At 39.2% G+C, this 15,278-nt stretch overlaps 1 long non-coding RNA gene across 2 annotated transcripts in view; it reads right to left on the bottom strand.

Moving 5' to 3' along the window:
• Positions 1–8,823, bottom strand: part of LOC109498592 — a 9,553-nt gene extending 730 nt beyond the window's left edge. Inside the window, exons 1-4 of one of the 2 annotated variants that reach the window (XR_002155418.3) lie at positions 8,639–8,823; positions 8,342–8,497; positions 2,860–2,979; positions 352–391 (exon numbers count right to left, since the gene is read on the bottom strand). This is a non-coding gene — a long non-coding RNA (uncharacterized LOC109498592). The remainder of the gene's footprint in view (positions 1–351; positions 392–2,859; positions 2,980–8,341; positions 8,498–8,638) is intronic. The other variant, XR_006594940.1, reaches the window with a different exon arrangement.
• Positions 8,824–15,278: the final 6,455 nt, after the last annotated feature.

The following is a 15,278-nucleotide window of genomic DNA, read 5'->3' as shown; positions in this document are numbered from 1 at the left end:
TAGCAGGACAAAATTAGTTCAAACTTTTTTGTATCCTATAGGTAGGGTCATTTATTTCTTTTGTGCCTCTAAGAGATGAGTCTTTAGGTTACTATTATCTCTGTGCAGTCTGTGGGGACCTCAACCAAGAATGTTATCTGGCATTGAAAATAAGAGATTTGAAAATATTCTGTGGAAGAAATTATAATGAAAATAATTCAATTAAAAAAAAAGGAAAAGCTTTATTTACAAGATGTTATTTTCACCAAAAGGGGCCAAATTATCTGTCTAATTTCCAGGAATTGAGACTCAAACCATCAACGACCATCAAATCTAAAGCGATCGAGCTTACATTAGAACAAACATACTTACCGAAGTATTCTTAGACCCGGAGCAGTGTTGCAAAAGGAGCCTGGAATACAAGGAAGATAAGGAAGGTCATTATCACCTAAGCAGATCCTTCAGAAAAAAAGTTCACAGCAAGGTCAAGTTAGACTTCCTTCCTTCCTTCCTTCCTTCCTTCCTTCCTTCCTTCCTTCCTTCCTTATAGAGAGAGGGAGAGTACAAGCGGGGGAGAGAGGCAAAGGGAGAGAGGGAGAGAATCCGAAGCAGGCTCCACACTCAGCACAGGAGCCCAACAGGGGCTCAGTCCCACCACCCTGACATCACCATCTGAGATGAAATCAAGAGTGAGAGGCTGAACAGACTGAGCCACCCAAGCACCCCTCACATTAGGCATTTCTTCAGTCATTTTAGAGAGGTAGAGATTTTTCTGGGGAGCGTTTGGGATAAAGTTGACCAATTTGAGTAATTTAGGCCAATTGATCTTCTGTAATTCTTCTTCCAGATATCCAGGTCTAACTAAAAATTATCGGGGTGATGTAGACAAAAGAGAGGTTTGGTCCTAGTTACCTGGAATGCAGAATCTGACAGACCTGCCAGAAGGTTCTTATTCAACTACTATTTCACACTGACAGTCGCCATATATCCCCAGTCTAGTGCCTTTGTTAATAGCACACGTGCTTCAGGATAAATAACTGAACTTGACAAAAACTTGAATGCTGAATGCGACAGATCCATTTTTTTTTAATTTTTTTCCCACGTTTATTTTTATTTTTGGGACAGAGAGAGACAGAGCATGAACGGGGGAGGGGCAGAGAGAGAGGGAGACACAGAATCGGAAACAGGCTCCAGGTTCTGAGCCATCAGCCCAAAGCCTGACGCGGGGCTCGAACTCACGGACCGCGAGATCGTGACCTGGCTGAAGTCGGACGCTTAACCGACTGCGCCACCCAGGCGCCCCAGGACAGATCCATTTTTAATTCGCACATTGAGTACTTGAGTACGTAACAATAAAACTGACCTTACTGTGATTTTGAATGATTTTTTTAAAACTTCAGGCAATGAAGCTTAATATCCATTCTTTAAGAAATACATAACGCATGTACATCAAAATTCACTTCATAAGAACAAATTTGGTCAAGTGATATAAAATCCACTTGAAGTTTAAAATCATGACTTTGCAGTTTAAGAGTTGATTTTCAGTTGACCAAATCACTAGAAGGAATTAGCCAGAGAGATAGACATTTGGAAAGTTTTCTCTGTTTTCAAGCTTTTACAGTAAATTTTCTGCAGAGAGAGTGTTGTATACATGTAATCTGCACAACAAAGGGCCCCCCATACGTACAAAGGTTTCCAGGGTTGAGGCGACATTGGCATTGTGTAAAGAGCACTGTGTTGCAGAAAGTGCAATAATTTAGGAGTAAAATGACCTTTTGTTTTTCTTCTAGCACTTTCAAGCCAAGGGAACACCGACTTTTGGCAAGTCTCTTAACCTTTCTATGAGTTAACTTGCACATCTGTGAAATCAAATATATAAATGCCTTCCATAGAGAGTTCCCATTACTAAAATCCAGATGGTACTCATTTCTACTTTTTCTCCTGAGACTGACGGACCTGCTAGACTTTGGGGCAATTGGAAGAGTTAATCTTACTTTTTTGTGGCATAGCTGAGGGTCCTTTGCAGACCATTTTCTTTGTGGTCCCATTGAGAGGGTATGGCTGTCTCTAGTCTAAAGTGATGAAGTAGAAGCATATCCGTCTCCCCTTTTCTCTGGCTGCCTTGTCCACTCAGCCTCCATCTTGACTGTGACAGTACAAGAAGTGAATTTTAGGGCAATTGTAGGCATTGGACTTCACTTTTATCATTTCCAAAGAAAGAAGGTTTGCTCAAGGAACGTTTGATGGAACATCAAGCTTCATGCTGAGTGAGTTCTCCTCCCTCAGATTCCTTCTGGTCTACAATACTCTCTTTAAGCTATTTGGATGGACAAGTCCATCCCTTCATGAACACTCACGTCTTCAACAGAAAGAGGTCTCCCGTTTTGGTTCTTTCCTGGATCCTCAAAATCGAGTGCCGTGGACTTTAGCCTAGGAAACAGACTCTTGCATACATCTAAACACAGTCTCTAGGATGGTTTGGGGATTCTATTAAGAAAGCATCCTATTTGAAAAAAAAAATTTTTTTTCTGAAAGTCGATAAACGCTTTTGGACAAATAGATGCACATTTTGACAGGAGGGGCATTGTGTAATTTACCCCTGATTTTGGCACCTGGTGATGTCAAGTACGCATATGCAACAACAAAACTCACTTGCTCCTGTTGTGGCACCAGCTCCCGGTCAATCCTATTGAGTTAGCCCTTCCTCTCCCCTGTCTAGGATGGGATTGTCAAGTTTCCCAGCCACATTATCATTGGATACGATCATGCGTGGACGTACTCAAAAGTGTTGCACAAGTGAGACAGTATTGTGGTAGAAATGAAGTCTGGTTCGCATCTGTATTCCCTCGAATCAAGATGTCATCCTGGTATAGTACTCACCGTTGTTGCATGAGCCAAAAAGACACGGAAACAACACTGCCATTAACTGATAAAACAGTAGTTTTGAGATCCATCCCAAGTTTAGAGATGTTCAACGTGAAAAATTATGCATCTTGGAATCTATAAAAGATAACAAGTAGGAAAAAATATACATTTGCCCAATTGGATACTGCTATCAAGGTAAACTAGAATGGCATATAAGCACTTCTTAACATGCAGCACAAATAATTATTGCAATATGATATTAAAATAGATTTAGTTTGAGTACTTCGATAGTCCTTTCAGCTTTTTTCCCACAGATGGCTTATTTTTATGGAATATAATTTTGATCTTTTTCTACCTTAAATCCCTTTGTCTTCTTCTTCTTCTTCTTCTTCTTCTTCTTCTTTCTTTTTTTTTGAGTTAAGCTTACCTTTGGATTTAAGAACTCTTTCTTTCAAGTTTATTCATTTATCTTGAGAAAGAGAGAGAGACAGAGACAGAGACAGAGAGAGAGAGAGAAACAGCGAGCAAGAAAGGGACAGAGAGAAAGAGAGAATCCCAAGCAGGCTCCATTCTGTCAGCATAGAGCCCAGCACGGGGCTCGATCTCATGAACCGTGATATTATGACCTGAGCCGAAATCAAGAGTCGGACACTTACTCATCCCAAGTTGGGATGCCTGGGTGGCTCAGTCGGTTAAGCGACTGACTCTTGATTTCGGCTCAGGTCATGATCTCACCATCTGTGAGAGGGAGCCACACATCAGGCTCTGTGCTGACAGTTGTGGAGCCTGCTTGGGATTCTCTCTCTCTCTTTCTCTCTGCCCCTGTCCTGCTCACACCCTCCCCCCTCTCTCTCAACATAAAAAAATAAACTGAAAAAAAGAACCCTGTAACTTATTTAAAAAATTGTTGTCTTCACAACAAAACAAAAACAGCAGCAAAAAAAAAGATATATGGTGTGTGTGCATGTGCAGTTGTTTTAGGGAGGCAAGGCACAAATAAGGCCACAAAATAAGCTATGGTTTCTATGTGTGCCTACTCGCTAAATGAGCTTTCAGGTTCACAAAGGGTCTTTATAGTAGTGTTCTCTGTAGTGTCCAATATTATGGTTTGCTCCAATCTGGGTTATGTAGTAACTTCTGTGTAGATTTTAAGAATAACCTTACTATGTTATCATGAAGGCAACAATACTCAGCATAGACAGTGTAGACAGTATAGGCAGTACTCCAAAATGGAAAAAAAGATTTCAGTTTCATTAAAAAAATGATGGAACGTTGGGGTGCCTGGGTGGCTCAGTCGGTTGGGTGACCCGACTTCTGCTCAGGTCACGATCTCACGTTCCGTGAGTTCGAGCCCCGTGTCGGGCTCTGGGCTGATGGCTCAGGGCCTGGAGCCTGCTTCCAGTTCTGTGTCTCCCTCTCTCTGCCCCTCCCCCGTTCATGCTCTGTCTCTGTCTCAAAATAAATACACGTTAAAAAAAATTTAAAAAAAATGGAACAAAAAGATTTGCAAGTAAATTGGCTATGGATTAACTACGGAATATGAAAGGTCTTTGGAATTTAAAAGGTGGTTTTAAAAAAAAGAATGTATTTCGACAAGCACCAATTCCTTTTTTCAACAATTGTATGCTCTTTTGAGTATGACCGGATAGCTTCCGCCTTATTTTTCCTTATTTTTCAATAAAGAAAAAGTATTTGCCCCTCTTTTTAGATTATCACTCATCTGTAAGAAAAAAAAAATCCTCCCTAGTTTCTTTGTAACCGTTAAATGTATAGTGAAATATTTTTTACCCTGAGACGTTCATGTCATCTGGGTGTTTAAGATGATGTGTTTGTGAGGATAAGGAATCCTAGCCTGGCTTCTAATTTACTACAGACTCAGAAAGACATGTGTTGACCTGCATGGCCAACCTCAACAGACCAGTATTTAAGAAACAGCACAGGAAGTGACACAGAGAAACAAAGCTGGGACACCTGTCCGGGTCACTGTTGACCCATCATGCTTAACTAATTTTTTAGTGATCTCTGACCCAGATTTCCACAGTTCCACAGGGATTTATATCTTTCATGCAACAAATCCTACACCTGCATTCAATTAATGAAACAAAACTCAACTTTGTTATCTGATGAACTGAGCAAGCAGAACCATTGAGACAATTGTTTTATTATTGTATTGACAAATTATCCTATTAACAACTGGCTACTACAAAAATCAATTAAAATCTTGGCTGAGAAGTTTGAATATAGTTGGATAAGTAGAAGTGGGAATTAAATAGTGTGTTGGTAGTTTTTTAAAATGTAGTTCATAAATTAGCAGCAAGCATATCAAAAGCAGAAATTTGTCTTGAAAATAAGAATGCTAAGTTATAACAGGGCATATGGAGCTGTTCAGCATTTAGTTTCATTTTATTTCATGCTTCTCAGTATTTGAATGGATATCAATGCTTTTTTTCTTTCCCTCCAATATATATTTCTAAGCATTTAATTTTTAGTGATTCCTTACTGTTGTATTTGATAAACTACCTTGTAAAATATTTAAGATGTGAATGATAATGTTTGGATCTTTGAATCTTTGGTCATAAAAACAGGATTCATTAATTTCCTTCCTTACTATAGTAATTCTTATTAATTTAGAATATTGAGTTGGAATCCATGGACAAGGGGATTGCAGACTGAATAGTATTTTGACTTAGGGAGTCAAAAAGAACTATTGTCCTTTTGCTAAACAAAAATTTTACTTTCTTAGCTAGTATAGAGAAAACCTAATGATATCTTGGCATTTACTTCTGCCCTCTAAATACTCTTTAACTATACTTTCAGCAAAAGTAAGCAAAATCCGGTATGCTCTATAAAGACAACAATATGCTTAAGGTGTTTAAAAATCATTTAATTGAAACTCAAAATACACTTTTGTAAAGAATAATCAGAGAAACCACCCATGATGGAGAAACAATGAAATGCTCAGGACAAAACTACATTTCTTCTAAGGTATATAACCTTTAATGGTATCTACAAACCCGGTAAGTATTGCTTTGGAGGGTGGAGGAAATTAACTTTCACCTAGTCACTGATGTATTGCACTTGAAAGTAACTTAGGAATGTATAATTTTAAAATTTGAAAGAGAAAGACTAATTTTGCCACTGAGCATGTGCCAAATGGTTCATAAAGTTGTCAGTATGTTATCTTTTCCTATAAATAGGTTTGCTGATTGCAGAAAGCACACATTTGTCTAAATGATACCTGATCTCTGTCATTCACATGATAGATTTTTTTTGCTTGAAAGATGTCATCAGTCAGTGCTGAAGAGAGAGTATTGATAATCAAGTGAAAGAACAATTCAGAAAAAAAAAGATAGAGGAAAAAAGAGGATGTTAGAACAATTGTACCCCATTCAATCCCTGAATAGCTCCGTTTCACCCCCAGGAGTACAGAGACACTAACTGGAATACAAAAGGCAGCAATAAAACGCAGAGAAAACAAAGGAGCCTCAGAAACTTCAAGGCTGATATGAAACTCAAATCCACATTATGGATTAAGAACCTAAAATAGTCACAATAAAAATCGACTGTTAATATATAGTGCATTCAATTAATTCTTCCTAATCATATCCATAGTGCTTCTACATGTATTCTCTGGTATCTTAGTTTTCTTTCTTTCTTTCTTTCTTTCTTTCTTTTTTTCTTTTCTTCTTTCTTTCTTTCTTTCTTTCTTTCTTTCTTTCTTTCTTTCTTTCTTTTTTTCTTTCCTTCTTTCCTTCTTTCTTTCTTTCTTTCTTTCTTTCTTTCTTTCTTTTCTTTCTTCTTTCTTTCTTTCTTTCTTTCTTTCTTTTTTTCTTTTCTTCTTTCTTTCTTTCTTTCTTTCTTTCTTTTCTTTCTTCTTTCTTTCTTTCTTTCTTTTCTTCTTTCTTTCTTTCTTTCTTTCTTTCTTTCTTTCGTTTTTTTTTAACATGTATCAGGTATACAACATAATGTCTGAATATATGTACATATTGCAAAATGATCACCAAAATAAGTTCAGTTAACATCCATCACTGCGCATATTTTGGTTCTTTTCATAACTTAATTCACTTTCCCCTCTTTTCAAATGCCTTTAACCGATTATCTAAGCAAGTATCTAGACAGTAGACATTTGGTTTCCAAATAGTTTTATAGGATTATTAACAGTGTGGAATAGGCATCTTATCTCCTTCTTTGACCTCCATTCTTACCTGGCCCTTTAGCCAGGTTGGGTGGTTTGCTAACTGAGGACTAAGTGTCTCACAGGCTTTCCTGGGTACATTTGGTGGCTCTCTGTGCATGTCCTCCCCACTCCAACAGATATCCAGATGCTATGTACTTTTTTAAGTCTAGCTCATATTCCATCTCTACTGGGAAACAGTCCCTCTGCACTCCCATGAGAAGTTGGCTGCCAATTCTCACAACTGGTCTAGCGGTTGAAATCTATACGGCTCCTCTGAACTATGCTAGCAAGGAAAGGCCAAGAAATACATGGGCATAAGGAACACAAGAATGCCGGAAAAATGCTGACATGGTTGTCCCATGCAGCCTGAGGAAAGAGTTGGGAATGGTGACCATGTATGTGAATTCCCTCAACCCAGTGGAGAATGTGTGACTCTGTAGAGACCCAGGCTAAATGGACATGGTGGCCATAAACAGAAGTGAAGTTGGAGTTAATCAAAACGTATTATTTGTAAGGAACAGTGGCAATGGCTAGCTGATGAGGAACTCCCTGGGCCACTGGGGTCCTAACTGATATATAGAAACCTCCTATATATGCAGAAACAAACTCCAGCTTTCAAGAATGAAGGCCTGATTGGAATCACCATAAGGGAAAGCCATTGCCTCTTGTTCAATTTTAAACTCCAAATCTGTTTGTGGCCTAGTATCTCTTGGATGAAGGGTAGGTCAGGTACACTTCAGGGATGACTCCACCATAATACCACAAATGTAGTATAAGTCCATTTCTTAGACCCAAAGACTTGTATCTATATTAATCCACTGGGAACTTATGGGGACCAGACTTATGGGGATCAAGTGATGGAGGTTTGACCCAAATCTATCATAAAGGTTGGCTCTAGTTGTTGCATATAAATTTGGAATGGACATCCCCAGCTTTTAGCTAAAAACTCACGAGCCATGGAATGAGGACCATTCAGGTAGAATGGATCAAGGTAAAGCCTCTTAAGTCATATTCACCAATATTGATTAAAATCAATACTATATATTTTGGAATATTTATGATCTAGTGCTACTATCATAGATTTGGATGCAGCCGTGGAAATTTCTCTAACATTGATTTTTAACTAGGTTGGTTGACCAGAGCTGATAACAGGTAGGGCTAGGGCTTGTATAAAAACAGATAATGACTCAAATTTCAGTTACTATTCAAGATACAGTCCCTTTTTTGGAGAAAATAAACCCTGACTGAGCGCTGTCATTCTGACAATTGGTTTTTATCTATCCCATTAAACACAGAACATCAGAAACAATTTTCTCTTACCTGGAAGGAACAGTTATGCATCTTTCCTGTATTCACCGAGAGCTAAGCTAATTCTCCATCTTTGTATCATAATTAAATCTTTAAGCATCTTGATCATCTCACCTTTCTACAGAACATCACACTGATCCACTTACTGATGGAATAAGATAATAGGACCTGGTGAGCATGAAGTACAAGAATGTTATGGTAGAAACATAAGTGACTGAGCTAATATAGAGATAAACCTGAAAATGTACTCTGGTATTTGAGGGTCTAGTGATCTGGAACATACGATAAGCTGTTGTACATTGTACTCACCACCCCTAGAAAGAGGTACAGTGCCTGATTAGCCTCTGAATTTTGGAGGCAATTCATGTTGCGTTAGGTATGCTGGCTGTCCCCACTTATGAAATCATCCATAATGGGTGCCAGCTTTGAATGTGGCCGAGGGAAAGACCTTTCTTTGGTTCGTCAGCTATTCTAGACTCTAGTTCAATCATGTAGATCACTTGACAGTATGACACCACACATTCAGTGTTCTGTATGGAATCTCCTGCGTTTTGGAGCTCTCTGTGGAAGACATTATTTCCTTCTAGAGGGAGAATTCTTGACTTTGCAGCTGGATCCTGGTAGAGATTGATTACCTGTCTGTCTATACCAAGTGTCCATGTGAATGAGCTTTTCTTAATTATTTAGTGTTCTCTCACCTACCCAGTCTTAGTGATGGATAATGTCTCCCACTTCATGGTGATCTCCATAATTGAATAGGAGTGATATAAACAGGACTGTACCCAAAAAGGTCCAGACAGCGCAAGTAAATTGCCTGGAAAGGTGATTCACACTCTTAGAAGCTTTACTCCTAATTTGTATCTGCACAAAAGGAATCATGGGGGTTGCCAGGGACCAGCTGCTCGAGAATGAATAAAATCACAACTGCCTGGTTTAACATACATTTCCCTTAAGAGAAGTGCATTAGAAGTGGTGTTGCAGTATTTAAAACCATATTTAAGGTGTCTCCACAGTACAATAAGGAGGGAAAAATTTCCCAGTTGGCCAAATTTTGAGCAGGATACCCGGTCACCCACTTTTCCTGTGGAAGAGATACAGAACTACACTACTTGCCACATCTTATCTAATGTTAATGTTACCTAATGATCAGCAACTTGGAGAATGTTAAGACTGGGGGATTGGTAACAGGAAGTTTGAGTTTTCTCAACAAGGCAGATGGATATATATATACAAATACATATATACATATATATGTGTGTATACATATATATACATATATATGTGTGTGTATACGTACATATACACACACATAATACATATATACATACACATATATGTGTATATATAATAATGTATGTGTAATAATGTATATATTATATATAATGTAAAATATATATAATGTATTATATATGGATTCGGCATGATTTTATTGATATGCACCCAGTAAGCGGAGATTCCGGATTTTAGTTTTGTGGTTTGAGGGGGTTAAAAAACACTCTAAGAGTCTGATTGGTTGGATGGCTGAAACATGCACCAATAGGTGTCCTATAGTAAATGCAGGTGAAATGACAGAATTGTCTTGGCATCCTCTAAAGAAAGATATCCAAAGGCTTATGGAAATAGGAAGGTTAGAGTGGATTTATCACGAATAACCCGCTCTCAGCCTGGGAGGGTCAGAGGATCTACCCTTTACAAGTGTGGGAAATACAGTTGAGAGAGCAGTCACAACACCACCCTCAAGTTCCAAATGGGTCTGAGCTCTTGGTGATTCCAATTTTATAGGAATTCGCTTTAACCCAGGTAGCAAGACACCTAAGTCTTCAGTGGACTTTGTCAGAGGAACAGGATACATGGCAATATCAGTGAATCCCATTTGATATAGCATATCACTTATTTTTCGGTGAATCTGTTCCTTGGTCATAAATAATGACATAAATATGTCATAATAATGACATGCATGGTTGTCACTGTGGTGGTGACAGCCTTTCAGGTATTCTCACGTCCTGGCAAGGGGAGACTCTTCTCTTGCCTCTTCTGGCTCCTGGAGATTTCGGGATTTCCTTTGCCTTTGGCCGTATCTCACCCATCTCTGGCTCTGTTTGACGTCACCTGTCTTCTGTGTGTCTCTGTCTTCTCTTCTTCTGTCTCTTATAAAGACACTTGTTACAGGATTTAAGTCCCTTCTGGATAATGTGAGTGATCTCGTTTTAAGATTCTTAATTACATCTGCAAAGATCTTTTTAACAAAGGTAAAATTTTAACAAGGTGACATTCCACAGGTTCAGGGGGTTAAAAAAATAGGCATATATATATATATATATATTTTAATTTTTTTAATGTTTATTTTTGAGACAGAGGGAGACAGAGCATGAGTGGAGGAGGGGCAGAGAGAGAGAGGGAGACACAGAATCTGAAACAGGCTCCAGGCTCTGAGCTGTCAGCACAGAGCCCGATGCGGGGCTCGAACCCATGAACTGTGAGATCATGACCTGAGCCGAAGTCAGACGCTTAACCAAGTGAGCGACCCAGGCACCCCTAGGCATATATTTTTGGGGGAGCTACCATTCAACCCCCTACAGTCACCCATTATTTTTATATCAGTAGTGCACTCCACTTGGTTGCTGACTAGTATCCCCTTGAACAGATATACCATTCTCCGTGTATCCATTTGTCTTTTGATGGACATTTGATTGCTTCCAATTTAGGGCAATTGGGGAAAAAAGGCCACTGTAAACATTTGTGTGCAAGTCTTAGTGTGGACAGAGGTTCTCATGTCTCTTGTCTGAGTGCTTCGGTGAAGATTCCGTCTATAGATCTCCTGAGCTTTCTCTCCATGAAATTCCTCTCCTGCAAATGCTCCCTGCCTAGTCCTGCCTATAATCTGAACTGTGCCTTTGCAATTCTTGGAGAGTGCTAAGCTCTAACTGAGTACCTCGTCCTCACAGTGCACACTGGAGGTTCCCTCCCCGTGCTCTGTGGGTCAATCACAGAGCTCATGTGTTTATTTCTCTGCTCTTAATGGTCACTGACTCATTCCACCTGCTGTCCAGTGACTGACCACTCCTGTTCCATATATTCCATCTCTGTTTTAGTTGTTTCACACAGGAGACTAAAGGTTTACCTATTATTCACGCATGTCAGGGAAAAAAAATGCTCTACCCTTACGATATGTTTTGCTTCTTTTGATTTAGAAGGTTATTTTCCATAATGGACAAGACATGCAAAATTAGATTTAGGCATTTATGTTAACATTTTTGGGTCTATAGCATTTTGCCATTTGCGTTAGAAATAGCTTTCTCCTTCCCTCGATGATCTTCTTGTTGCAAACATTTGAAAAAATTCTTTCTCATGTTTATTTTTGAGAGAGAGGGAGAGAGCGCATGAACAGGGGAGGAGCAGGGAGATAGGGAAACACAGAATCGGAAGCAGGCTCTGAGGTGGCAGCACAGAGCCCGGTGCGGGGTTCAAATTCACAAACCGTGAGATCATGACCTGAGCTGAAGTCAGCTGCTTAACTGACTGAGCCACCCAGGCACCACTTGCTGCAAAACTTTTAACACTGCTACTGCCATGCATGGAAAAGCTCAGCTCATTCCAGGATTTTGTCTTCCTATTTTTTTATATTTATTTATTTATTTATTTAGAGAGCAGGAAAGGGGCAGACAGCGAGAGAGAGAGTTCAAAGCAGCACTATCAGAGCAGAGCCCGACGTGGTGCTGGATCTCATGACCCTGAGATCATGACTTAAGCCAAAATCAAGAGTCAGACACTCAAACAACTGAGCCACCAAGGCGTCCCTAGGAGTTTGCCTCCTTGACACAGTTTTTGCAGGTTTCCACACCCTATGGTGTGTGTGTGTGTGTGTGTGTGTGTGTGTGTGTGTGTACAGGAGCTCATGTGCATTTGTACATGTGAACTGTTTTTATTGTAGGTTTTAAAAGGGCAGGAGATTTATGCTTCACAGGGGCATCTCTTTACTGAATTTTCTTTGTTGAATTATTAGTAATTTTCTTCCTAATATGAAATACAGAGTAAGATTTCATTTGAATACCTTTCAAACAAAACAGCATGCTCACTGTATTACAGCTCATTATTTGGTTTGATTATATACATTAGCAAATTTCTTGGGAAAAATACCCAAGGCCTCGCTAAAATTGGCTCTTATTGTTTCTGAAGATAATTTCTAATGTAATATCTTTGGAATATTCTTGTGAGACATTAAAAATGAACATTCTCCAGGGAAATCTAAAATCAATTCATATTTCCCCTACCCCAAACAGTAGTAGTTTAAATAAGATTACTTGAATGTATTTATGAAATTTGAAAGAAAAGTACAAAATCAAATCTTTGAGCTATGATAAATTATTGATTAAACTATGGATACGTGCCTGTGTGTTTGAACATACATTATGTGTGATATATCCTCCTATATATAGGTTGGTAGATACTTATAGAGATAAATAATATGAGACATAAATCATTATAAATGCTTAAAATATATACATTATAACATTTATGATGACAGCTATAGAAACACATTATTGATACAGGTAAATCTAAATATAATAAATAACCTAAATAATATATTAATATAATTCATCTAAATAATTACATATTGGTATATCAAGTACAAAGATCATAGTTCTCTGATATTCTTCAACTTTGCCTAATTAATATGTTTTATTAAACAATTGGAAGAATTGAGTTAACCAAAAGAAATTCCTCTCAAAATACTTGTTTGAAGCTAATTTACTACTTTATTAAAAAAAAAAAACTCAGAGGGGCACCTGGTTGGCTCAATTGGTTGAGTAGCTGACTTCAGCTCAGGTCATGATCTCACAGTTCATGAGTTCAAGCTCTGCATCGGGATCTGAGCTGACAGCACAGACCTTACTTTGGATCCTCTGCTCCCCTCTCTCTGCTCCTCCCCTGCTCATGCTGTCTCTAAAAAAAAGTAATAATAAAAAAAGCTCAGAAAGTCTCACATGCTTACATATGAAACTACTCCCATAGTAGAGTATACATGACTCATTTTAACCAACTGAAAGTGTCACAAGTGAGTAGCAAAGTGAAATCTGACTGTTTAGTAACATTCTATGTACTGGTCTATACACCATTCATCAAAACTCTGCAAAAGATCACTTCCTGATTAGAATTTGCCTACTTGTCTTATATTTTGGAAACATTTTAATTGTAAAAATGTAGTCTTATTAAATAAATTCACTCTGAGTTTTAGCATAGGCTTCTCTTAAGTTTTAGATTTTTTTCTTGCACTAACATAATGTATATTTACTATGGATTTCTTTCCCGTGATTAGATATTCTCTTTCTATAAATAATTGATTGCTTTCTTTAACCACCTTTCAGCCGATTGTTGAATGAAATTCTTGCTTTTCTGTTTTGTACTGGAAAGCAATCAATATCACCTGCTATATACAATGATATGCCCATGTGTTTAATACTGTGTAATTTTTTCGGCATTTGTGCATGAATGAGAAATACATTTCAACTCCCACACGCTGGATGTCCAACCGGTTGTAGTTCTGAGATCGTTGTGAAGAAGTAATAAGTAATGAAACAGCTGACTGGCCTTCTAAGGAAGGGGTCAACCACACCCCCTTCCATAAGTGCTGGTTGTCTGCAAGACGAGGAACAAAGCTCTCAAAGCTGGGCATGTCACATACAACCCTCCATGAGGTATCTCATACCCGCTTCTCCAGCTCACTGCCAGGCTTCTCCTCCTCTGCACTCATCACTCTAGTAGTCAAATACTTCAAGTTTCTGGAACATTCTATACGTCTATACCTCTGCTGAGAAAGCTCCCCAAACCTGATTTCACTTCATTTGGCCTACTCCCCTTGGGTGAGAGCAGTTCCCTAATAGAGCATTTTGTATAGGATTAACTCATTCTGGCTTTTCCTGGCTAAGTTCCCAAATCTCAGTGTTGGAAACATGGTTCACACTTGGCATGGGAAAGAATGGACCCGGCAGCTGGAATATTTGTCTCCCTTGACCTTCGTCTGAATCTTTGGAGGATTGTCATCTCCAGGCCTGGCGGCCTTTTCAGCCCCCGCCCCCCCCATCAAGAAAGAACAGACAGAAATAATGAAAAAATACGTTTCAATAGCCAGTAAATATGCTATAATCTAGAATCTGAGTGACCTCCTTTCTAAAGCTTGGAATTTTTTTTTAATCATTGAGCTAACGATTTCCACATCTAATGAAAGCTCAAATTCCCAATTGAAATTCTCACTGGAATATTACATCCTCAGTTGTTTCTGATAGGTAAGGACTAACTAATCATCTGCACAATCCTCAAACATACGTATCTGCACCTATTTGCTCACGGCCCCACACAGGGCTTGGCCAAGAACACATTACCCAGATAATCCTGTCCAATGGTCTCCAGCCAACTCCAGCAAAGAGAAGGATACTTCCTGGCCCCTAATCCCGCCTTCTCCATGCAAACCCCAAAATGGGGATGTGCTATCCTTAAGAACAATTAGGATTATTGTGCTCTTTGATCCAAATTGTGGCTGATGATGCCTCTTTCCATTCTCTTCTATTTTTCCTCGTTTCTCCTTCAAAGTATGGCTGTCTATGCCAGTCCACCGGAAGAGATTAAGTCACCACACTTTAGCCAGCACCTGTGGGATCCCTCCTCTCCCACAAACAACGCTGAGGGGTCTTTTTCGCATGCCTTGCCAGAGAGCTCATCTTTGAATCAAGCAGCCTCAACCATCCTCCTTCCCCTCCATTAAGATGCCTGTCACTTGTCTTGGTCCTGTTGTTACTCCAGTTGAAGGTCACAGCTGCAGTTTCCCACCGTCCTAGTAAAGAGCCCAGGGCATGCCTTAGTGGCCTCGTCCATCCTGAGGCTGGAGAGGGCCCGGGGCTCAGGCATGAGTAGGGCATCCTGCCAGCCTGGAAAAGTTCAGGGTACGGAATGG

Source organism: Felis catus, chromosome A3, assembly GCF_018350175.1.
Source record: "Felis catus isolate Fca126 chromosome A3, F.catus_Fca126_mat1.0, whole genome shotgun sequence".
Taxonomy (NCBI): Eukaryota; Metazoa; Chordata; class Mammalia; order Carnivora; family Felidae; genus Felis; species Felis catus.
This window is presented reverse-complemented; position numbering and strand designations above follow the sequence as displayed.